The following is a 25,719-nucleotide window of genomic DNA, read 5'->3' as shown; positions in this document are numbered from 1 at the left end:
TCAAGGTGGAGCTTTGCCTGGGTGTCAGGACACCAAATGAGAACCCTGTACCTCGCTTCCAGTAAGAAGGTAGAGCTTCGCTTGGGTGTCAGGACCCCAGATGAGAAGCCTACACATGGCTTTCAATCTGAAGGTCGAGCTTCGTCTGGGTGTCAGTACACCAGATGAGAAGCCTGCCCCTAGCTTCACATCTGAAGGTGGAGGATCGCCTGGGTGTCAGGACACCAGATTTGAAGCCTGCACCTGGTTTTCAGTCTGAAGGTGGATCTTTGCCTGGATGTCAGAACACCAGATGAGAAGCCTGCACCTCGCTTTCAGTCTGAAGGTGGAGCTTCTCTTGGGCATCAGGACACCAGATGAGAAGCCTGCACCTGATTTCACATCAGGATGTGGAGATTTGCCAGGGTGTCACGAAAGTAGATGAGAAGCCTGAACCTCACTTCACATCTGAAGGTGGAGCTTCGCCTGGGTGTCAGGACACCAGATGAGAAGCCTGCACCTGGCTTTCAGTCTGAAGGTGGAGGTTAGCCTGGTTGTCAGGAGACCAGATGAGAAGCCTCCACCAGCTTTCAGTCTGAAAGTGTTGCACACCTACGTGTAAGGACACCAGATAAGAAGCCTGCACCTCACTTTCAGTCTCAAGGTGGAGCTTTGCCTGGGTGTCAGGACACCAGATGAGAAGCCTGCACTGGATTTCAGTCTGAAAGTGGAGCTCACCTGGGTGTCAGGACACCAGATGAGAAGCCTGTACCTCGCTTCCAGTAAGAAGGTGGAGCTTCGCTTAGGTGTCAGGACACCAGATGAGAAGCCTACACATGGCTTTCAGTCTGAAGTTCGAGCTTCATCTGGGTATCAGGACACCAGATGAGAAGCCTGCACCTGGATTTCAGTCTGAAGGTGGAGCTTCTCCTGGGTGTGAGGACACCAGATGAGAAGCCTGCACCTCGCTTCATGTCTGAAGGGGGAGCTTCGCCTGGATGTCAGGACACCAGATGAGAAGCCTGCAAGTCGCTTTCAATCTGAAGTGTGAGCTTCAACTGGGTGTCAGGACACCAGATGAGAAGCCTGCAACTGGCTTTCAGTCTGAATGTCGTGCTTCGCCTGGGTGTTAAGACACCAGATGAGAAGCCTGCCCCTCGCTTCACATTGAAGGTGGAGCATCACCTGGGTGTCAGTACACCAGATGATAAGCCTGCCCCTCCTTCACCTCTGAAGGTGGAGGATCGCCTGGGTGTCAGGACACCAGATGATAAGCCTGCCCCTCCTTCACCTCTGAAGGTGGAGCATCACCTGGGTGTCAGTACACCAGATGATAAGCCTGCCCCTCCTTCACCTCTGAAGGTGGAGGATCACCCGGGTGTCAGGACACCACATGAGAAGCCTGCAGCTGGTTTTCAGTCTGAAGGTGGAGCTTCGCCTGGGTGTCAGGACACCAGATGAGAAGGCTGCACCTGGCTTTCAGTCTGAAGGTGGAGCTTCACCTGTGTGATAGAACACAAGATGAGATGCCTGCCCCAAACTTCAAATCTGAATGGGGAGGTTCACCCGGGTGTCAGGACACCAGATGAGAAGCCTGCACCTGGCTTTCAGTATGAAGGTGGAGTTTTGCCTGAATGTCAGGCCACCAGATGATAAGCCTGCACCTGGCTTTCTGTCTGAAGACGGAGCTTCACGTGGGTGTCAGCATACCAGATGAGAAGCATGCACCAGGCTTTCAGTCTGAAGGTGAAGCTTCACATGATTGTCAGAAGACCAAAAGAGAAGTCTGCCCCTAGCTTCACATTCTGTATGTGGAGGTTCGCCTGGGTGTCAGAACACCTGATTTGAAGTCTGCCCCTAGCTTCACATGTGAATGCGGAGGTTCACCCGGGTGTCAGGACACCAGATGAGAAGCCTGCACCTGGGTTTCAGTCTGGTGGTGGAGCTTCGCCTGGGAGTCAGGACACCAGATGAAAAGCCTGCACCTGGCTTTCAGTCTGGTGGTGGAGCTTCGCCTGGGAGTCAGGACACCAGATGAAAAGCCTGCACCTGGCTTTCAGTCTGAAGGGGGAGCTTTGCCTTGGAGTCAGGATGCCAGATGAGAAGCCTTCACCTGGGTTTCAGTCTGAAGGTGGAGCTTCGCCTGGGTGTCAGGACACCAGATGAGAATCCTGCACGTGGCTTCCAGTCTGAAGGTGGAGTTCGCCTGGATGTCAAAACACCCGATGAGAAGCCTGCAAGTCGCTTTCAATCTGAAGTGGGAGCTTCGTCTGGGTATCAAGACACCGAATGATATCCTGCACCTCGCATCACATCTGAATTGGCACATCGCCTGGGTGTCAGGACACCAGATGAGAAGCCTGCACCTGGTTTTCAGTCTGAAGGTGGAGCTTCACGTGGGTGTCAGGACACAAGATGAGAAGCCTGCACCTGACTTTCAGTCTGAAGAGGGAGCTTCGCCTGGATGTCACGACACCAGATGAGAAGCCTGTAAGTCGCTTTCAATCTGAGGTGAGAGCTTTGCCTGGGTGACAGGACACCAGATGAGAAGCCTGCACCTCACTTTCAGTCTGAAGAGGGAGCTTCGCCTGGATGTCACGACACCAGATGAGAAGCCTGTAAGTCGCTTTCAATCTGAGGTGAGAGCTTTGCCTGGGTGACAGGACACCAGATGAGAAGCCTGCACCTCACTTTCAGTCTGAAGAGGGAGCTTCGCCTGGGTGTCAGGACACCAGATGAGAAACCTGCACCTGGCTTTTAGTCAGAAGGTGGAGCTTCCACTGGGTGTCATTACACCAGATGAGAAGCCTGCATCAGGCTTTCAGTCTGAAGGTGGAGTTTTGCCTGGGTGTCAGGACACTAGATGAGAAGCCTGCACCTCGCTTTCAGTCTGAAGGTGGAGATTTGCCTGGGTGTCCGGACACCAGATCAGAAGCCTGCCCTTGCTTCACATTGGGAGGTGGAGCTTCACCTGTGTATCAGGACACCAGATGAGAATCCTGCACCTGGCTTTCAGTCTGAAGGCGGAGCTTCCCGTGGGTTTTAGGATACCAGATGAGAAGCCTGCACCACGCTTTCAGTCTGAAGGTGGTGCTTTGTCTCGGTGTCAGCACACCGCATGGAAAGCATGCACCTGGATTTCAGTCTGAATGTGGAGTTTCGCATGGGTGTCAGGACACCAGATGAGAATCCTGTACCTGGCTTTCAGTCTGAAGGGGGAGCTTCACCTGGGTGTCATGACACCAGATGAGAAGCCTGCACCTCACTTTGAGTCTGAAGGTGGAGCTTCGCCTGGGTGTCAGGACACCAGATGAGAAGTGTGCACCTGGCTTTCAGTCTGAAGGTGGATCTTTGCCTGGCTGTCGACACCAGATGAGAAGCCTGCACCTGGCTTCAGAATGCCTTAGTCCGATTCCTAGCTCCAGCTCTGACTGCAGTCCTCCTCATGCCAGCCCTTGGAGACCCTGTGATGGCTCAAGTACACTGAGCTACTCGAAGTCAAATTTCAGCTGTCAGGACTTCTCTGTGCCTGGGCCCTGCCCAGACTATGTCATTTGTTGTCTCCTCTGAGGCTGCAGAGTGAGTCATGGCCCCTGGCCAGACCTTCCTGGGTGGGAGCCGCCATGATGGTCGACCAGCCATCTGTCCCTTTCCCTAGGCCCATCCCCAGATCAGCCCTGCTACACTGGCTGGGCTGAAGGCCCTGGGGCAGTTAGACAGGAAGTGCCAACATTATCTGCAGGTTATGGCCTACCTAGCCCCGTGTGCCTGTGCCCTGCCCCTCCCCCAACTCAGGCTCGCTGCAGCCCTGGAAGGTGTTCTATGACCTCACTATGCTGCCTATGACCTCATCGCTCCCTCTGCCTCCCCCACTCGCCACGTGGATGAATATTACCCACCTTTAATCTTCACACTGGCCTCAAACGCCACCTTTTCCAGCCACAAGTCCATTCGGAACCCACCTCCCTCACCTAGCCATGCAGCTGGCCTATTGCCGCCTTTCCCCTGCCCCCTCAGAGCACTCTGCCACCCCCATGGCACCTCCTGTCTTGTTCTACTTCCAGCACTGTGCATCCAATGCCTTTGCCATCCACGGGCCCAGTGAACATGGTTGAGTGCCCCATCTGATTTGTCAAAGAGACGAGGGGCAGGCAGAGTGTCCTAGCACTGGTCTGTCTGGGTAGCCTCACATCCTTGCCGGTTAGTTCCTCTGAAAAGCTAACCTCCATCCTTGTGATTATAAAGCCAATTCATTTTCTCTTAATTCTATCTTCTCACTCTCAAACCAAAATGGAATTCATCAAGTTGAAAAATCACTTACTTCCATCTGGTCTACTTGCCCAGAGGGCAAAATGTAACAGCATTTGTATTTTTTCAAATCTCTCCTGGTCTAACTGCACTGGACATTCAAAGCCCAAAACCCTACAGACCTGCTCTGAAAGTTATTCCCAAATTACTGAATCTTTGAGGTGTGCCTTACCCTCTCCAAGATGATAAAAGACACAAGGGAAGGGAAAAATGCAATTAACCAAGCAGGGGAGGAAGCAGACATAAGCAGGCCGAGGGTTAATGGCAGCAACTTAAAACAAGCCAGAGGCAGTCTCCACCATATGAGACAAGCCTCAGGGACATGCACACCTGGGAGGCAGCAAGCCAGAGAGGGGGTCTTGGCACTGCCTCCCCTTCCACTTGTCCTATGGGGCAGCGCTACCCCATTGGAATGGTTAAGGTCAGACGCCAGCACCTTCAGTATGTCCTGCATCTAGAGATGGTGAAAAGGGGAAAACAAGGGCAGGAGAAGACACAGAGACGTTGTCGCTCCCCCTCTTCGTGGAGGAACGACACTAAGCCCTGCCTAGGCTTCATATCCGAGTCACGGCACCATTATGTCGCTCCCCCTCTTCGTGGAGGAACGACACAGGACCCTGCGCTGTTCTTTTGTCTGCTCGGCCCTCCCCGGGTTTGCTGCTGGTTCTTCCCGGGTTGGCTACTGTCCCTTCCACCTCTGTGGAAGGGCAGTTCCCCCTGGCCACATTCCCCACTTCCGCAGGGGAGCGGCACACCGCCGGCCGGCTCTTCTCGGGGGCTGCACAGGTGTTCCTTCAGCTAGATGTTCCCCTTAGATGTTCCCCTTAGATGTTCCTGGTGCATGCCGTCTCTCTCCTCCTTTATAGTCCTCCTCCGCCAATCCTAACTCGGCTGCCCACACGCCGAGTACACTGCTCTCCTCCAATCAGGAGCAAGTCCTACAGTTTATTAGCTGAACTGGAGGCAGCTGTGCGGAAGCTGTTTACTTCTCTCCCAGCGCCATACTGTGGGAGAGCAGATGCATAGAATCAGTCTTAATTCCAGTAACTCAGTCTAGTCCGGATTGCTCCCCACAGATCCCCCTTTCTTTTTATTTTTGGCGTTGATACGCGCCTGTCTTCGGTGCCCCGTGGCACACACTCTGCTCTGCTTGCTAGAGTTGCCACAGGTTCTTACAAGTCCTATCAATCAGGCAAACCGAATCCGGGTCCTCTCTTCGCCATGTTGTGAGGAGGTTTTTAGGCGCTGATGCGTGCCTGTGTTCGGTGACCTGCGGCTCATACTCTGGTCGAGCCGCCTGCTGGCGCTTACCGCCTTAATCAGGCAGACCGAATCCAAGCCTCCTAATTGTTGTATTGTGGGGAGGCCTTTCTGATGTTAATTCGTGCTTGTCTTCGGTGACCTGCGGCGCATAAGCTGCTAGCCGCCGCAGGTGCTCATCGCCTCACTTAATCAGGCAGACCGAATCCAAGCTCTCTCACTGCCATGTTGAGGGGAGGCCTTTCTATTTCTCTATTTCTCTATCTCCGGGCATTCCTACTTCTCCCATTTTACTTCCATCTTCCAGCATTCCTATTTCTCTCACTTTACTTCTAAACTTCTATTTCTCCTATCCCTGCAGCTTCCCGGCACCTCGCCCTGCCGGCGGCTTCCCGGCACCTCACCCCGCCAGCGGGCTCCGCCCCGAGGCTGCTTCTCGGCGCCTCGCCGGCTCTGAGCCGCTTCAGCCCACGCCTCTCTCATCTGCACGGCTCGGCTTTGCGCGCACACTCCGCGGTCTCGCATTTAACCCTTTCGCGTCTGAACCACGGCCTCGCGCCAGCCCCGCGTTCCCTATGTACTTGAGCCCCGCACGCTCTGTCTGCGCGCGGCAGCCTCCGCGAGTCACACAGCATAGCTTACGTGTCCGCCACTAGCATTCAATCTAAGTTCCCCAGGCTAGCCTGGCGAATTCAACCCAGCTTACGTCTCCGCCCCACGGTTTGGCTTCCCGTCCTTTGCTCCCCGGGCTAATCAGACGGATCCCAATCTGGCTTACGTTTCAGCTTCTGGTTTCAACTTTTCGCCCCCTATTCCCGGGCTAACTTGAGAATCCCAAAGTGGCTTTCATTTCCGCCTCGGCCTGCCCCCCGCGGCTTCAATTTCCCTAACATTTTTTTCTACCCGGTATGTTTCCCCAAGCTTTCTTCCAACAATACTCCTCCCTCATTTCTCCTGGCCTCTCCCCACAGTCCGCATCCGAGTCTGTTTGTTCTAGCTTTCACTTTCGCTTTCGACCTTAGAGATTTCTCCCAGTTTCCCCCCGTAGTCCGTATCTGAGTCTATGCCTAGGCTTTCAATAGCTTCTTCCGGCACCTCTTTCGTCCGGCTTTTCCCTAGGCTGTTTGCTAGTCTCTCTCTCCGATATTTTCCACTTCTTCCCGTTTCTTCCCTCCTAAGTTTCATATCCATCCTAAGTTTCCTATCCGAGTCACGGCACCATTATGTCGCTCCCCCTCTTTGTGGAGGAACGACACAGGACCCTGCGCTGTTCTTTCGTCTGCTCGGCCCTCCCCGGGTTTGCTGCTGGTTCTTCCCGGGTTGGCTACTGTCCCTTCCACCTCCGTGGAAGGGCAGTTCCCCCTGGCCACATTCCCCACTTCCGCAGGGGAGCGGCACACTGCCGGCCGGCTCTTCTCGGGGGCTGCACAGGTGTTCCTTCAGCTAGATGTTCCCCTTAGATGTTCCCCTTAGATGTTCCTGGTGCATGCCGTCTCTCTCCTCCTTTATAGTCCTCCTCCACCAATCCTAACTCGGCTGCCCACACGCCAAGTACGCTGCTCTCCTCCAATCAGGAGCAAGTCCTACAGTTTATTAGCTGAACTGGAGGCAGCTGTGCGGAAGCTGTTTACTTCTCTCCCAGCGCCATACTGTGGGAGAGCAGATGCATAGAATAAGTCTTAATTCCAGTAACTCAGTCTAGTCCGGATTGCTCCCCACAAGACGTGGCTTAGAGAGAGGCAAGGATGTCGGGGAAGGAAGAGGTGGAGTGAGGAAACGGAGGCTGAGGAAGAGCAGAGATCCACACCGTGGCCCCCAGGCCATCCTCTCAGACTGGCCATTGCTGCCTCGCCAGACAGAGGGAAAAGCCCCCAGGCCCCAGAGTCACAGGAAGCGCAGTCACTGACCAGCACGGCTCTCAGACCCTCCCCCAGACACGACCTCCACTCTCCATGTTAAAACCAGACATCTGCAGAAGGGTTCTCTTGAACAGGGAGGCTACAGCTCAACAATTAGAAGACACTGTTCCAATCCAATAATATCTGACAGCCTGAAACGGAAGCCCAGGGGAGGCTGTGACTTTTCTGAGGTCATCCAGAGCCAAGGCTGAATCCCAGTGCCTGGGGCTTCCTAAGGGCACAGCCCGATGGCCGGGCTGCTCTCGCTGACCTGGCTTTTCCTGAGGCCGGGGATGAGGAAGTCGCAAATACCAGCGACTATGAATGTTACAAGACCCTGTATTCTGGATTAATACGAGAACAGCAAAAACTCTCAAACTTTGTAAGTAAAACATCAGCCCCATCTATTTTACAGATGTGGAGAGAGAGGCCCAGAAAGCTTGAACAGTTTGCCTTACATTATATCCCTAGCAGAGGGAAAGGGAGCATTCACACCCAGAATCCTTGACCAGTATCTAACACTCCCTTCCACCATCTTCCATTGTCCTCTGGATCCCCAACCCCCACCCCCCATTGCCCCTTAGCCCCCGAGCCCCCAGCAGCCTGGCCAGCCAAGACTCACATCCTCAGTTGAGTGACAACCCTGAGAAGTGGTTGTCTCAGGGCTACTGCCGTTTTTAAGGCAGGAGGCCGGAGACGAGGTCTGAGGCTGGGCCGAGGAGCCCCAGGAGCCAATGGCCCAAAGTCACCCAGGGGCGACAAGCCAGGGCGGGGGCTGGGTGCTGAGGGGGCGGTGCTGGTTGAGAGGACTTGGGTGGGGGAAGCCAAGAAGTGCTGGGGCTCAACCCGAGTGTCTGAGGAGCCACACAGACCCCGCCACGGACCGGCTGTCAGAGGGGCAGTGGGCTGGGCCGGGGGGGCGCGACCCCAACGTTTTACCTTTTTCTTGGCCGCAGCCAGCTTGCTCTGTCTGGTTTCCTCCGACATCGCGGGGCGGGGAGGGGGCGAGGGAGGGGGGCCACATCACCACGATCCCGGCAACCAACGCAAGTTGCTCCCGGCAGCTACCGCGCAGGTGTGTGACTGAGCCAGGAGACGCAGGTTCAGGGCAGAACTCGGAGGGGCTGGGTGGGCGTGGTCGCCACACTTCAAGCCCGTTGGTCAGTGAGAAAGATGAAACAAAGAGGGGCGTGGTCCGAGGCATCAAAATGGGAGCTGCACATGCAGCTCTGTCACCGCCCACTCTGGGGGCGGGGCGATTTCCCTTGGGTGCGGGCGCAGCTTTCTGGGAGCCTCTCATGGCGTCCGACACAGAATTCTAGTTAGTCTGCGGACGCCAGAGGCCGCTCTCCGGCCCGCGCCCTGGACCCCTTTTCTCCACAGGCGCCCCCGAACCGGGGCCCTCGGACCCCAGGGCTCAGGAGGTGGGCGCGGAGCGCAGAGCAGGGGACACTGCATCAGTTCACGACCCCTTTCTGACTCCTCCCAGATGTGCCCCAGACGTTCTCCTTTCAGAAATCCCCTCAGGGTCCCTTTCACGTCCTCCAGACACTGCCCTCTCACACCCAGCCCTTCCTCGAGGAGCCCCACGCTGACCCCGCCCAGCTGGATCCAGTCGGGCATGCCCAGGTCCTGGCGGCTCCTCCTCCCGCACCCCCACGGGCCCCCTTTCCCCTCAGAGCAGCTCCGGGGCCTCAGCCTCTCCCACGCTTCCCTCCAGGGCTGAGCAGGACCCGGCCGCAGCTGCCTCGGGACCTTCCGGTCACGGTGAGTAGCCCGCGCCCCCCGACCCCGTGCGTGTGCCTGCGCCCCCCCGACCCGTGCGGATGGTTGCGGACCCCATCCCGTGAGGGTGTCTGTGCCCCCGACCCGTGAGCGTGCCTGCACCTCCCAACTCCATGAGTGAGCCTGCGCCCCCCCTATCCGTGAGGATGTTTGCGCTCCCGAACCATGAGCATGGCTACGGACCCAGACCCCGTGAGGATGCTAGCACCTCCCGACCCCGTCATGGTGGCTGCACCCCCCCGACCCGTGAGGAAGTCTGTGCCCCCAGACCTCGTGCGTGTGCCTGCGTTCCCAGATCCACGCGGATGTCTGCGCCCCCAACCAGTGGGGGTGCCTGCGCCCCCTGACTCCGTGCATGTGCCAAAGCCCCCAGACCCTGTGAGGATTTCTGTGCCTCCCGAACCGTGAGGGGGCCTGCGCCCCCCGACCTGTGAGGAAGTCTACGCCCCCCCAACCCCATGAGTGTGCCTGAGACCCCCGACCAGTGAGGATGTCCAGGCCACCGAGCCGTGAGCATGGCTGTGGACCCCAACCCCGTGCGGGGGGCTGCAGTAGACATCAACCCCGTGAGGGTGCCAGCACCTCCCAACCCTGTGAGGGTGCCAGTGCCTCCCAACCCCATGGGGGGCTGCACCCCCGACCTCTTGAGGTTTCCTGGGCCCCTCGACCCATGAGGGTGCCAGCATCCACCGATCAGAGAAGATGCCAGCACCCCAACCCTGTGAGTGTGCCTGGGCCCCCAACACTGTGAGAATGCCCGTGCCCCCCGACCCATGAGGGAGCCCGTGCCCCCCAACACATGAAGTTGCCAGTGGCCTCCAATCCGTGAGTGTGCCAGCACCCCCAATTCTGTGTGGGTGCCAATGCCCTCCATCCCGTGAGGATTTCTGAGCCCACCCAATGTGGGGAGGATGTCTGCGTGCCCCCCCCACACAGTGGCATCATGACTACCCCCAGCCCTCCCCCACCCCAACCACAGCCCACAGGTGGGCCTTCCTCAGTCTTCCTGAGGAGACAAAAGGAAACCTGTTGAAGTGAAATGGACACTATGGGAAACGGTGACTTGATCAGCATAGCCCTGACTGTTAATGAACAACTTAATACATTATCCCTCTTAGTAGTTTTTTTGTCTGTTCTACTTAATATGACCGGTTTAATTCTGTAATTAATACACAGTTATTCTTAAGTGTTGAAAATTAACTGAAATGTGATCCCTGTTAAACATAAGAGTGGGAATAAGAGAGGGAAGAGATGTATAATTTGGGACATGCTCAAGCTGACTTGCCCCAAATGGTAGAGTTAGAAACATACCAGGGGATTCCAATTCAATCCCATCAAGGTGGCATGTACCAATGCCATCTCACTATTCCAAGTGATCAATTTCAGTTCACAATTGATCATAATGAAAGGACTAAGAGTCAAAGGGAGCACATAAACAAGCCTAGTACCTGCTAACACTAACCGATAGAATAAATAAAGGGGAGAGTGATCCAACATGGGAAGTGAGATACTCAGCAGACTCATAGAATGGCAGATGTCCTAAATAGCACTCTGGCCTCAGAATCAGCCCTAAAGGCATTCGGAGCTGGCTGAAAAGTCCATGAGAGTATTTCAGGCATGGAAAGCCAAGACACTCTGGCAATAGATCTCTGTGAGTGAGATCCCTGTGGAAAGAACAGGTCATCAAAGAAGGAGGTACCTTTCTCTGAAGGGAGGAGAGAACCTCCACTTTGACTATGACCTTGTCTAAACAAGATAAGAGTCGGAGAACTCAAGGGGCTTCCATAGCCTTGGAAACTCATGACTGGAGCATAGGGAGATTACTGATGCCATAGACAGGAGTGTCAATTGGTAAAGTCAACAACAGGAGTCATTGTGCACTTACTCCTCATGTAGGATCTCTGTCCTTAATGTGCTGTGCATTGAGATTTAATGCTATAACGAGTACTCAAACAGTATATTTCACTTTGTGTTTCTATGGGGGTGCAAACTGTTGAAATCTTTACTTAATGCATACTAAACTGATCTTCTGTTAAAAAAAAAAAGAAATTATCAATTCCCAACTTGACTCTCACTGGGATTAAACATGACAATAGGTCTGATCTGATTTCATCATCATTTAAAAAAATCATCTATTATTTTTCACTTTATGTTTCTGTGTGGGAGCAAACTGTTGAAATCTTTACTTAATGTATACTAAGCTGATCTTCTGTATATTAAGATAATCAAAAATGAATCTTGATGTGAATGGAAGGGGAGAGGGAGCAGGAAAGGGGAGGGTTGTTGGTGGGAGGGACGGTATGGGGGGGGGAGCCATTGTAATCCATAAGTCGTACTTTGGAAATTTATATTCATTAAATAAAAGTTAAAAAATAATTTAAAAAATTTAAAAAAATATGGTTGAGGGTCCTATTAATATCGTTTCTGATAGCTTGTATGTTGTTAATGCTGTTAAGAGGCTAGGCTCCCCTTCGCTAATATCCAAAAGTTCTACAGTGTTTCCTTATTTTGAGCTTGTTCAGCACGCTTTATTTAGGAGATAAGATCCCATTTTTATCACCCATATTAGAGCACATACCTCTCTGCCAGGTCCTCTCACCGCGGGAAATGCCCTTGCTGATCAACATTCCCGCTTCCTTTTAGCTTGCACTGCCATGGAACAGGCAACGGAATATCACAAACTTTGGCATGTTAATAGTAAGACCTTAAGGATGAGGTTTAATATCCCTATTCATAAAGCTAAATCTATTGTCCAAAATTGTGAAAAATGTGTTATTCATCAGCCTGTTACTATGCCCACTGGAGCTAATCCCCGGGGCCTTTATCCATGTCACATTTGGCAAATGGATGTAACGCATATCCCTGCCTTTGGCAAGCTATCCTGTGTCCATGTTACGGTGGATGCTTACTCAGGAGTAGTTATGGCTACCACCACCACCAAAGAGTCTGCCTCCCATGTAATGCAACATATGTTACAATGTTTTGCTTCTTGGGGAATTCCTAATATAATAAAAACTGATAATGGACCTGCTTATACTTCTAAGGCTTTTGCTGAGTTTTTAGCAACTTTTCATATCTCTCATTTAACCGGCATCCCATATAACCCTACTGGACAAGCCGTTGTGGTGGCACTAATCTGTATCTGAAAAATTTTGTATTAAAACAAAAAGGGGGAATAGGGGCACTATCCCGTTCCCCTTAAAGACATTCTCAACCTCGCCTTACTTACCATAAATTTTTTAAATAAAAAAGCTGATGGTCTCACCCCGGCAGAACGTTATGTAATCTCGGAACAGACCCCCAATAGTAATAAACCCCATGAACCGACAGAAGCTCAGCCACCCGTTAGAAAAATGATTATGTGGAAAGACCCACAAGATAACAAATGGAAAGGCCCATACCCATTAATAAGAAGGGTATGAGGTTCTGTTTGTTTTCTCCCACAGGAAGAAAAAAATCCAATCTGGACTCCAGAAAGACTGACAAGAACAATAGAGTAGCGAGATGATCGTGATTCTACTCCTACTAATAATGACACAACTGTCACCGATGATGGCCAAGCTGGATGAGTATTGGGGTCTCTTGAGAGCCCTACCTCTCCTTCTACCTGTTTCTAATTCTTCTAACCTTCTGCCAGTTGTGTATTTGCATAACTCTACCATAGGTGAAAGATTCGGAGTGCCTTACAACAGTCTTGTCAATTCTTCCCATCAGGGCCAGGTTAACTTACCCATCCACCTTTCGGGAGCGCTATGCTTCCATAAGCCCAAGTTTGGTACAGATCTTTGTGGTTATAATTATACCGGCTTTCCTATGCCATGTATTAATTTGGCCACTTATTCCATGGGAGATGTTATCAACTGGAATGAGTCAGGTAGTTCTTACACAGCCAATATTATAGGGGAACTTATAGCCTTTTGATCTGAGTCACTACCTCTCAGGTGCCAGGAGTGTCACAGACCATTTGCTCCTTACCCTCCTACCAATCCACTTCCTTCTTGCACTCCTCAGGCACCCCCAATTCTCCAGATGCCTGTCCACCTCTGATCGATTCCCTGTTGCTCCTTAATGTTAATTTCTTTGCAGCTTCTTGATTTGCCTTTTCATCACCCAACGAAACCCATGTATCATCCGCTGTTTGCCTTCAGCCTCCCTTCTTTTGGTATTGCTGTAATGCTACTAATAATACTTGCACTACAGGAGTTATTTCCTCATGTGTTAAAGGAAAATTAAATGAAGTGGAAACACTGGTGGTTGTGCGGATTCCCATTTGGGTTCCTGTACCAGTTGCGGTGCCTGAGAAGGACTTCTCAATGGCTGTTCGACACAGGAGAGACTTCGGAGTCACCGCGGTCGTCGTTGCAGTAATTGCGGCATTATCAGCTGGTGCGGCCGCTATTGGCATGGCTGTGAGCCAAACCTCCACACTGTCCACACTTGATAGCATCACAAGATCTACTGCCCAGGCACTTGATGATATACTGCTATTCAGCTGTTAACTCAATGAACGGATTTATTGCAAGATCAGGCCTGGCTGGCATACCCTGTGTTATTCGATCTACTGCAGTTTGTGTTACCGCCTACCCCTACAACCACTTCTCATTTGCCGCTAATCAGTCCCATCTTTTGGGTAGCATGTTAAATGGTAGTTGGAATCCAATTGAATAATGGGCCGCTATTTTAGGGCTGGCTCTTGTGCTTATAACAGGATCAATTATTGTTCGGATCTTGCAAGGGCTGCTCAGGTGTCAGCGTAATACACAAATGGTGGTTAAATAAGCCATGCTAACATTCAATAACCAGTACCCCATGCAAAATGGACAGATTCAGGTGTGGCTGAATCTGCTGGACCGGTAGTCAAAGACGGGTAAGTTCTGAGAGGTCTTCAAGGCAACCTAAGACAGGGCATGAACGCTCCCTCCACACCTCATGTTCATGTGCCAATGATGGGTAAGCCCAATAGATGCTCTTGGTCACCTAAGACAGGCACAGTATCACTCCATTTTGCAAAGAAATAAGGGGGAGATGTTGGGGAATGGGACAGCCTGGCCAGCTGTGCCCCTCCCGACATGTACAAGCACAAGAAGTTTAGTGCTGGGCTTTTTCCACCCTGCCCGTTGCTAACCGCAAGATCCTCTTTTGACTGTAAGCATCCTGTTATTGCATGTTTCCCACATTTACTAAGTTTTGTTTCTTGCTGATTTGGTAACATGTTTTCCGTGAATCATATATAAACAGGTGGACGGTGGGAGGGGGATATATAAGAGGGTTGGAGGAGGCGAAGACAGTGGGTGTTCACGACATGTAACCCGAGTCCGAGTCTGCTAAAAAATAAAGTGGAAGCTGAAAAGCCGATAAACACATCTGGTGTCTCTGAGGTCTCTCTGGCATTAACCTATCTGGAAGGTGCACACCTGCACCTCATCTTTTTAAAAAAATTTTATTTCATGTTTCAGTTCTGATATTTCTGTCTTCTAACTCTGGGATTTTCTTGCTTTTTGCGGTCCTTGAGGTGCATTGTTGTGTTTGTTGCACTTCCATTTCTTAGGCCATCCTCTGCTACTTTCCCAGGTGCATCAGCAGGGAGCTGGATCAAAAGTGCAGCAGCTGGGATTTGAACCGGCGCCCATATGGGATGCCGGTGCTGCAGGCAGAGGCTTAACTTGCTACACCATGGTACTGGCCCCTCAAATCCATTTTTCAAAGTTCATTCTGATGCGCCCTAACCTCTGCTGCTGCCTGGAGGTGCTCGCAGCCTGAGCCCTGAGGGGCCGTGTGGCATCCTGGCCAGCCTCGAGCACCCTTGGTATGGCTTTGGCTCACAGCTAGTTAAATGCCCTTGAACTTGTCCCCCATGTACACAAAAATTATCTAGGGGCTGGTGTTTGTGATGTAGCAGGTAATGCTGCTGCCTGTGATGCCAGCATCCCATATGGGCACCAGTTCAAGTCCTGGCTGCTCCACTTCCAGTCCAGCTCCTTGCTAATGCACCTGGGAAATTAGTGGAGGATGGCACAAGTGTTTGGGCCCCTGCAGCCATGTGAGATCTGGAAGAAGCTCCTGGCTCCTGGTTCTTGACTTTGGTCATGGCCAGCTTCAGCCATGAGGCCATTTGGGTAGTGAACCAGTGGATAGAAGATCTGCCTCTCTCCCCCCCTCTCCCTATAACTCTGCCTTTCAAATAAATAAAAATAAATCTCTAAAAGATTATCAAAAATATGTTGATACTGAGATCACATACAGCATCCTAAATATATAGCCCCTTAGTCTGAGTCAATGCCACCTACAATAGCATACACAAATTCTGCTCCTGTGTGCCTTGGTCCAATACTGCTTTTCTTGTTATTGATAACATAGTCATGCCTTGTGTGCACAAACTTGCCTGTGTATAATTAATTTTATGTAATTCCCTCTTAAGTGTTGTAGGAGTAAAAGGTGGATTCCTGGGGCAGCAATAAGTCACCTCTTGGTGTCTACATCCCACATAGGATTTCCTGGGTTTACATCTGGTCCAGTCCTGATTTCAGCTTCCTCCTGATGTGCACTGTGGGAGACAACAAGTCTCACAAGGGCCCAAAACACAGCCCACAGTTCTTTGTGGGCTCCAGTGTTGGAGTGTGGGTGGGCGTGGATGATACGGGACTTTGCTTGTCATGGAATGGGAGCTGGAAACACATCTGCTTAGAAGCTGACAACCAAGGCACAGAGATGAGTCTGAATCCCATTGTTTCAAGCATGTGGGGGCAAAACCCCCAAGCTACTTCTTGGAATCCGTGCCACCACTAGGAGAAGTACTAGGCTAAGACTGCCGGGGGGTGTGTTTGGGAATTTGTAATTTGCCGGAGGATACAGACATGCAGGCAGTTTACAATAGACCCTTTCCGGGCCATATTCAGGAGTGGGAGATGATTTCCCTCAGATGAGAGTGTGAGTTTTCTACATGAGTGCAGATTTGTGTTAGCCAATATAGTATATCTTCTCCTAGACAAGCCCTTGTTCACCCCTCACACATACTGCTCTGCACAAAGGTACCTTGCCCAAGAACTCCTCTTCACTATTCCTCCCTGTGAGAAGTAAACACTTGGTGCATTTTCAAAGTAAGAATGGTAGATTCCGTGCACATGAGTTTTTAGGAACCCAGGAAGGTTGTGGCCAAACAGCTGAAGCAAATGCCAGGAAGATTGTCACGCTGTTGTTACTCAGCCAATGAGGAACTGGGGGAGAGATCTGCTTGCTAGGAAATAAATAGCTTTCTGGAACCTGCTCCCAGTGTGCTGGCACAAAGCGTTGCAAGATCGGAAGTTGGGTCTCGCTCTTGTTGCACTCGCTGAGTCGAGTCCATCGCTTGAGTGAATGAGTGAGGCTGTTTCTCACACAGACCAAGCTTTAGGAATCATCTGTCAGCCAATGGAGGGCTGCCCGTGGTGTGTGTGTGTGTTCCCCGAGAGGCAAACATGCGTGGTCTTGCCTTCATTATGTGCCTGTGGTTTCCTGGGCTGTCCTGAGCTTCAAAGACCCCCAGGGATGAGAGAAGGCAGGGACTGCAGTTTCCTTGCTGTGGGAACTGAGGTGATGCCCGTGAAAGCATACATTTTGCCCACATGAGAGGGTTGTTTGGAGAAGGCTGCACATCTAGCAGCTAGCAGAGCTGCTTCCTGAGTTCAGGAAACTTGGCCCTGGTTGCAGTGCTGGTCACAATGGGGTGAGGGTGAGGGACTGAGCTAGAGCTCAGGGCTCCGCTTCAGGGGGCTGTGCTTAGTCTGAAGTTTTACTCTTTCTGCTGATGCCTTTTTTTATGTATTTGAAAGAGTTACACAGAGAAGGAGAGGCAGAGAGAGGCAGAGAGAGAGAGAGAGGCAGAGGCAGAGACAGAGAGGCAGGCAGAGACAGAGAGGGAGATGTCAGTCTTCCATCCGCTGGTTCACTCCCCAGTTGGCCATAATGGCCAGAACTGTGCTGATCTGAAGCCAGGAGTCAGGAGCTTCTTCTGAGTCTCCCATGCAGGTATAGGGGCCCAAGGACTTGGGCCAGCTTCTACTGCTTTCCCAGGCCTTAGCAGAGAGCTGGATCGGAAGTGGTTCAGCCAGGTCTTGAACTGGCACCCATATGGGATGCCGGCATTGCAGGTGGCGGCTTTACCTGCTATGCCACAGTGCTGTTCATCCTTATGACATTGTTGTGCTTTTTTTTTGAAGATTTATTTATTTGAAAGTCAGAGTTTTACACACACACACACACACACACACAGGTCTTCCATCTGCAATTGGCCGCAACGGCTGGAGCTGTGCTGATCCTGAACCCAGGAGCTTCGTCCAGGACTTGGACCATCTTCCTCTGCTTTCCCAGGCCATAGCAGAGAGCTGGATCAGAAGTGGAGCAGGCGGGTCTTGAACCAGTGCCCATAGGCATGCTGGCCCTTCAGGCCAGGGCATTAAGCCGCTGCAGCACAGCGCTAGCCCCTGTCTTGTCTTCTGATTCCTGGTGTTTCCAAACTCTCCATCTTCCTGTCCTCCAGTGAGCCCCTCCCCTTGCCTGTCTTTTTCACCCCTTCTCCCCTCCAGCCCTTCCTCCTCCTGTCTGCCTATGCATATCAACTGTTATGGCTGTGAATGCAAAGGCCTGCCTTACTCCTGGTGTTTCATTTCATGTTTGATTCTAGTATGAAAGGTGATTTTATGTAATGACTGGACTGGGCCACCAAGTGCCCACACATTTGGCCAGGCATAAATTTGATGTTTCTGTGTGGGTACTTCTGGCTAGGTTTAACATTTGTAGACTTTGTCAGGGAAATCGCCCTTCCTGGTCAGGTTTGAGTAGAGCAAAAGGGCTACTCAGTCCGTGAGCAGGAGCGGACCCTCCTACCTTAGTGCCTTAGATAACTGACCAATACTCTGATAGTGTCCTAGAATTGAATGAATGGCTCTCCTGGGTCTCCAGATGGGGACATGGACATGTTGGTCCCTGGGATCCTCCCCAAATGACTCAGGAGTGTCAGTAGCTGTATAATGCATCTTTCTTTGCCAATACAGGCAAATGCCAGATACATAGAGGGATGAATGGATGGTTAAATAGATTCAACAGATGCACATACATGGAGACTTCTGCATTCTGTTGTTTCTACTTACATTGGCATTTCTGGTTAATTTCCACAGAAATCTTGAGGATCTGAATTATGCTAAGGTGTCAGGCAGTGTGGTTTTGTAAAGATGAAAGAAACGGCAGTGTACCCTGAATGCACAAGCTTGGTGGGTAGATAAAGCAAACTCACCTAAGAAGACAAAGAACAAATCAAAGTAGAGCACAGGGAGATGCTTTGTCTCGCAGAACAGGAGCACAGTTGAAATGTGTGCCTGTGTAATCCGCAATGAGGCCAATTGTGGTCAGAATAAAATTAACTCACCTGTTTCGGGGATCGGTAGGAGCAGTAAGACACCCTGGTTTTTCCTTAGATGAGCTGGTTCCTCCACGTTGGCTGTCTATCAGCCACACCTGGGTAGACCCCTGAGCTGTGATGACCCGAAGATCTCAACACGTTTCAGCCTTGCCTGAGCCTGTGAGTCTGGACAGGCATTAGATTCCCTCCTTGCAAAATGCCCTGCATGGTGCTGAAATAGTTTGTCCAAGCTCTCTGTCTGATGGCTGAACTGCTAGTGGTGATGTACTAGTGTGTTCTCATCCCAGATTAGATCCGTGGTCACAGCTTCAGTGAGATACTCTTGGAATGGAGGAGCTAAATTGTTCATGCTCCCCTGGGACCTGTCTAACCAAATCTAGTTGCAAATGATACAGTAGCTTCTCTGGGGAAGGAAGATTGTTTCTTTGGTTTCTAGGAATAATCTATTGTTACACCTAGAAGAAGAGTCTTTGGGTGGAATCCAAAACTCCCCAGCCAGCTGTCTGGTGAGTGGCACACAGGGAGGTGCACAATGTACCATAGTGATTCTTTTTTATGATTTATTTTATTTATTTGAAATAGGTAGAGACAGAGAGGTCTTCATCCACTGTCTCACCACCAGATGGCCACAATGGCCAGAGCTGTGCTGATCTGAAGCCAGGAACCAGGAGCTTCCTTTGTGTCAGGATCTCCCCCTTCGGGAAATGGCCAGGTTACCACGAAGGAAGAGTTGAGGATTCTGAGGAAGGTCAAGCTAAACACACTTTATTGATACTCTAGGCGACTAGGAGGAGAGATCGCTCAAGCCTACTCCTGCGGACGTTAGGCAGTACGGACCAGGAGCTTCTCCCCGCGGGCACTAGGCACTACGGACCCGGGAGAGAGGCTGAGCAACCTCTGGTTTACAGCAGCTGAGGGTCCCTTTATATAGTTTCTAGAGGCTAGCCCTGCCCACATTCCCACCCCCCAGGGTCCCATCATCATGGCAATGACAGTTTGTGGTTAGGCCCTCTAGGCCATCGGTTTTCAAATCTTACCAGCTAGGGTGGCTACTACTCTACGTTTCCTTCAAGCTGGGCGCGACTGCGACTGCGACTGCGGCTGCACAGTTATTTTCTTTCAAAGGGTGCTACAGTTACTTTCTCCATGAATGGTTCCCTAACAGTCCTCCCTTTTCTTTTCTTTAAATGTGCTCGTAGCCCTGCAAAGCCCATTGAGCTGCTGGGCCAAGGGGATGAACATTCTTGAGCATATTCTGGATTGATTTCCAGATTCGGGATCTTCCTTTTCTTCTATTTCTGGTGGGCTGGGTTCCTTTCGGAGGGCTTGTGTAGGCATCCTAATATCAGACAAAATAGACCTTAATAAAAAAACTTGAGACAAAGAAGGGCACTGTGTAATGATTAAGGGATCAATTCAATAGGAAGATGTGACTATTATAAACGTATATGCACCCAATTTCAGGGTACCTGGCTATTTAAATAAATGTTAAGGAATCTAAATGGAGACATAGACTCAAATGCAATATTAATGGGGCACTTCACACCACACTTAAGCAATGGATAGATGAACCAGACAGAAAATCAGCAAGGAAACAGCAGAGGTTATTGATACTATAGACCAATGGACCTAACAGATCTCTCTCTCCAGTGTATGGAACTTTCTCTAGTATCAGCCACATGCTAGGCAATAAAGCAAGTCTCACCAGTTCCAAAGAGTCATCATCATACCATGCATCTTCTCGGACCATCATGGAATGAAACTGGAATTCAGCAACTCAGTAATCTCTAGAACATATGCAATCACATGAAGACTGAACACCATGCTCCTGAATGAGCAGTGGATCTCAGAAGAAATCAAGAGATTTTGACTGAGCACCAAAAAGGAAACCTGTTGAAGTGAAATGGACACTATGAGAAACAGTGACTTGATCAGCCCTTGTCCTGACTGTCGGGGAACAACTTAATACTTTATCCCTTTTAGGTTTTTTTGGTTCTACTTAATACTTAATACTATTGGTTGAACTCTTTAATTAACACACAATTCTTCTTAAGTGTTGAAACTTAACTGAAAAGTCATCCCTGTAAAATATAAGAGTGGGAACAAGAGAGGGAGAAGATGTACAATTTGGGACATGCACAAGCTGGCTTGCCCCAAATGGTGGAGTTAGAAACGTGCCAAGGGATTTCAACTCAATCCCATCAAGGTGGCATGTACCAATGCCATCTCACTAGTCAAAGTGATCAGTTTCAGTTCACAATCAATCATAATGAAAGGATTAGAGTCAAAATGATCACATAAACAAGCCTAGTGTCTGCTAATACTAACTGCTAACATTAAAAAGGAGAGAACGATCCAACATGGGAAGCAGGATACACAGCAGACTCATAGAATGGCAGATGTCCTAAATAGCACTCTGGCCTCAGAATCAGCCGTTAAGGCATTCAGATCTGGCTGAAGAGCCCATGAGAGTATTTTAGGCATGGAAAGCCAAGACACTCTGGCAAAAAAAAAAAAAAAAAAGAAAAAAGAAAAAAACTAAATGAAAGATCTCTGCAAGTGAGATCCCAGCGGAAAGAATGGGCCATCAAAGAAGGAGGTACCTTTCTCTGAAGGGAGGCGAGAACTTCCACTTGGACTACGACCTTGTCTAAATAAGATCGAAGTCGGAAAACTCATAGGCTTCCATAGCCTTGGCAACTCACGACAAGAGCCTAGAGTGATTACTGACACTATAAACAAGAGTGTCAATTTGTTAAGTCAACAACAGGAGTCACTGTGTACTTACTCCTCATGTAGGATCTCTTTCCTTAATGTGTTGCACAATGTGAATTAATGCTATAACTAGTACTCAAACAGTACTTTACACTTTGTGTTTCTGTGTGGGTACAAACTGTTGAAATCTTTACTTAGTATATACTAAATTGATCTTCTGTATATAAAGAGAATTGAAAATGAATCTTGATGTGAATGGAATGGGAGAGGGAGCAGGAGATGGGAGGGTTGCAGGTGGGAGGGAAGTTATGGGGGGAAAAAGCCACTGTAATCCAAAAGCTGTACTTTGAAAATTCATATCTGTTAAATAAAAGTTTAAAAAATAAGAAGTAAAAAAAATTCTGAAAGCAAATGATGATGACAATACAACATACCAAAACTTATGGGATTTAGCAAAAGAAGTGTTAAGAGGAAAGTTTATAGCAATTGGTGTGTACACTACATAAATGAGCTGTCAATGCATCTCAAGTACCTAGAAAAACAGCAGGAAACCAAACTCAAAACTAATAGGAAAAAAAATTAAAGTGAGAGGAAATCAATAAAATTCAAACAAAAAATACAAAAGATAAGCAAAACAAAGAGCTGTTTTTTCATGCAATAAACAAAATTGGCAGAACATTTTTCCCACTAGCCATCAAGAGAGAGAGAAGACCCAAATCAATAAAATTAGAAGTGAAAAAGGAAGTGCAACAAAAGACACCACAGGAAAAAAAATCAGAAATTACTCGAGAGAGCTCTATGCCAACAAACTGGGAAACCTACAAGAAATGGACAGATTCCAGGCCACATACAACCTTCCTGAGTTGAGCCATGAAGACATAGGAAACCTAAACAAACCAATTACCCAGTCATAAATTGAATCAATAATAAAGAGCCTCGCAAAAAAGAACAGCCTGTGACCAGATGGCCTCACTGCTGAATTCTACCAGACATTTAAAGAACTAACTGCAATTCTTCTCATGTTATTCAAAACAATTGAAAGGGAGGGAATCCTCCCAAATTCTATGAAGCCAGCCATCACCTTAATCTCTAAACCTGAAAAAGATGCAACTGAAACAATGAATTACAGATCAATTCCCCTGATGAACATAGATGCAACAATACTGAACAAAATTCTAGCCAATCAAATTCAACAACATATTAGAAAGATCATCCACCCAGATGGACCAAGTGGAATTTATCCTTGGTAAGCAGGGATAGTTCAACATTTGCAAATCAATCAATATGATACACCACATTAACAAACTGCAGAACAAAAACCATGTGATTGTCTCAATAGATGCAGAGAAAAATTTGAAAAAATACAACACCCTTTCATGATGAAAACTCTAAGCAAACTGGGTATAGAAGGAACATTCCTCAACATAATCAAGGCAATTTATGACACAACCACGGCCAGCATCCTATTGAATGGGGAAGACTTGGAAGCATTCCCACTGAGATCCAGAACTGGACTAGGATGCCCACTTTCACCATTGATGTTTAATATATTCCTGGATGTTTTAGCCAGAGCCATTAGGCAAGAAAAAGAAATCAAATGGATACAAACTGGGAAGAAGGAATTCAAACTATCCTTATTAGCAGAAAATATTTCTATATAGGGGATCCAAAAGTCTCTACCAAGAGACTATTAGAACTCATAGAAGAGTGTGGGAAAGTAGCAGGAAATAAAATTAATACAAAAAATGGCCTTTGTATACACAGAGAATGCCAATACTGAGAAACAACCTCAAAAATGAATCCCATTCACAATAACTACAAAAAAATCAAATACCTTGGAATAAATGTAACCAAGGTAGTCAAAGATCTGCACAATGAGAATTAACAAATATGAAAGAAAGAAATAGAAGCAGATACCAAAAAAATTGGAAAAATCTTCCATGTCCATGGATTGGAATTATCAATATCATCAAATGTCCATTCTCCTGAAAGCAATTTTCAGATTCATTGTGATACCAATCAAAATACCAAGGACTTTTTTTCAAATATAGAAAATATGATGCTGAAATTCACAGGGAATCACAGGGGACTTTGAATAGTTAAAGCATTCTTTAACTATTCTCATAGTGGCCAGGGAGTGCAGTGGAGGATGGCCCAAGTGCTTGGGCCCTGCACCCCATGAGAGACCAGGAGAAGCACCTGGCTCCTGCCATCAGATCAGCACGGTGCGCTGGCCGCAGCGGTCATTGGAGGGTGAACCCACAGCAAAAGGAAGACCTTACTCTCTGTCTCTCTCTCTGTCCACTCTGCCTGTCAAAAAAAAATGCTCAGGATCACTAGCCATGAGGGAAATGAAAATCAAAACCACAATGAAGTTTCACCTCACCCCAGCTAGAATCTTGATTTCTGAATGAAATCCACATGGGAAGCCTGAATGATGCCCCTGTCTCTGGGCTTCAGTCCCTCAGTCCGAGCCAGTCTGGGCTATTGGAGCCACCTGGGGAGTGAACTGGCTACCAGAAAATCTGTGTGATTCTGCCTTTCAATCAAAATCAAAGTTTAAGAACCAAAATAATCACAGTGGGATGAGGTGCACATTGTGAATGTTTTAGACCAAACAGGAAACATGTTTTGATAGAGGAAATGCCCTTATGAATTTTCTAGGGAACTCAATGCAGAATTCCACCTATAACGAAGTAAAAGAAGAGCTTATTCCTCACAGTTCTGGAGGAAGGGTTACAAAGAGCACACTAAGGGCAGGTATCATTTCTTCTGGCCTCTCTCCTTGTTTGCAGATGGCTGCCTCCTCACACTGTCCTCACCTGGCTTGCCGTCAGTGCACAAAGCTCCCCACTGCTTCTCTGAGTGTGTCCTGATATTCCTTTCTTCAATGAACACTCCAGCTGGATTATGGCTGAGCGATCTCATTTTAATTCAACAGCTCTGCTAATGCCTAATAAATATCTTTACATTTGAAATCCTGGGATGTTGAGCTTCAACATGAATTTGTGTCTGGAGAGAACTGCAATTCCATTTAACATGCTTTGGAAATTCCGAGATGACTTTGGGAATAGAGTGATAGAATTTTTGGAATGTAAGGCCTGAATTCATCTGACAGGTTGATCTGCTCAAAATAGTTTGTTTCCTAAACAAAAATGTTTTGCCCAATAGCCACAGAGCCTCTGGGTCACCTGGCCAGGCATTCTGATTGCAGAATGCCCATATTTTACTAATGATGCATTTCTAGGGGTTAAGGAGTCTTTGGGTGAAAACAGACATCAGATTGCACTCATCTGAATGACCTCAGCCACACATGTTAGACCCATTTTCATAATCAAAAGTACATTCATGGTAACATCACTAAAAATTCCCAAGCAGGGAGATCTAGTGCTCCATTGTGCCCCCGCAGCAACAAAACCTAGAAAATCCACAGGAATCAAGTTTCCAGAACCTGGGATGGATTTACCACCTTACAGCAGTCAGGGGAGGGATTCATACAGAAAGCTGCAGCTTTAAGGAAGCGCTGCTGCAGTTTAAATCCCTGCCCGATGTTCCATTCTCAGGTGAGCGGCAGTGCTAATGGCAGCAATACAAACTCCGGACACAAGCTACTCAGACCAGAAGGGGCAATGCCGACATCAGTCTCAAAGACCACGCTTCTCCACTGGACTGTGAGAAGGTCTCTGAGGTGTGGCACGGAGGCTGCTTGCCTCTGGTGTGCCCAGCTTGAAGCCTTTCCAAGGATGTGATAGCTTCTCAGGCGACATTTGCAGAAAGTCCAGAAAGGCACAGCATTGGCCCCAGAAGGCTGAGGGACCAGAGATCAGATGGGATGAGCCACAGATACTCTGAAGAGGGGTAAGTGAGGGGATGGGTCAGGAGCTACTTGGGATAGCAGGACATTTAAACTTCCTGTGTATGCCTTGTAATCACGGACACTACCACATCTGTGAGGTGGGCTGCGTGCACAGGAGATGGGAGAAGTGTCCCAAGATTTCAGCTCTGGCTGATGTGCAGGATGCACACAGGAGGTGTTGAGTGTGGCACAGAGGACAAGTTGCTGAAAAGCACTGAAGGAGTAGAGCAACATGGAGTCAATCTGCAGGACTGGAAAAGGATTTTCTTTACCTCAGTTTCCTTTGACTTAAAGAATTTTAGGAACAGAAGCTGAACACTTCAGTAGACACAGAAAACATAAGACAGACATTCCAAAAAGAGATGATAAAAGAAAATGAACACATAGGCCCACAAAAAATTGGAACAATGAACCTGAGGTGGGGTTGGGGCAGAGATGACGAGAGCTATATGTCTTGGGTAAGAAATTGTGTGCCATGCAAAGAAACACGAAAGCAAGTCTCTTTTACAAGAAAGTGAAAACAT

This window comes from Oryctolagus cuniculus, chromosome 19 (assembly GCF_051225735.1).
Source record: "Oryctolagus cuniculus isolate XC-2025 breed Fujian yellow rabbit chromosome 19, ASM5122573v1, whole genome shotgun sequence".
In the NCBI taxonomy this organism is placed as follows: domain Eukaryota; kingdom Metazoa; phylum Chordata; class Mammalia; order Lagomorpha; family Leporidae; genus Oryctolagus; species Oryctolagus cuniculus.
Note: the sequence above shows the minus strand (reverse complement) of the source record.